At 58.6% G+C, this 411-nt stretch overlaps 1 pseudogene; it reads right to left on the reverse strand.

The window, feature by feature from the left end:
- Positions 1 to 357, reverse strand: LOC120877944 (annotated as a pseudogene).
- Between the last annotated feature and the right edge of the window lie 54 nt (positions 358 to 411).

A 411-nucleotide genomic window follows, 5' to 3' on the forward strand; every position in this document is an offset into this window, starting at 1 on the left:
TTACTGCACAGCTTGTCCATTGGCTCTGCTTCCTGAGTCCTGTGGCTTCATTACATCTGGCAGCTCGGGTGGGCTGGAGAAGGGCTCTATGCACACAGTCTTCAAATGCCTCATCTTCCCTGAAGGCTAGCCCCACAGTCACTGGGGCGTGAGGCAGTGCCATTTGGCTGGTGAAACCACACTTGCCCAATGTCTTGCTGTCATCCAGAAGGTGGTCATCCTTGTACAGCTGCTGCTCATCCGTGGACGCTTGAGGATACCCTGGATGACGCACTTCAGCTCAAACACGGTGCTCGACTCCATGGCCTCAGTGAAGATGGTGGTCTTGCTGCGCCGGATCATGAGGGACACATCCATTGCAGCCGTGGCGGTGGCGGTGGCGGTGGCGGTGGCGGTGGCGGTGGCGGTGGC

Source organism: Oryx dammah, unplaced genomic scaffold (genome assembly GCF_014754425.2).
Source record: "Oryx dammah isolate SB20612 unplaced genomic scaffold, SCBI_Odam_1.1 HiC_scaffold_2, whole genome shotgun sequence".
In the NCBI taxonomy this organism is placed as follows: domain Eukaryota; kingdom Metazoa; phylum Chordata; class Mammalia; order Artiodactyla; family Bovidae; genus Oryx; species Oryx dammah.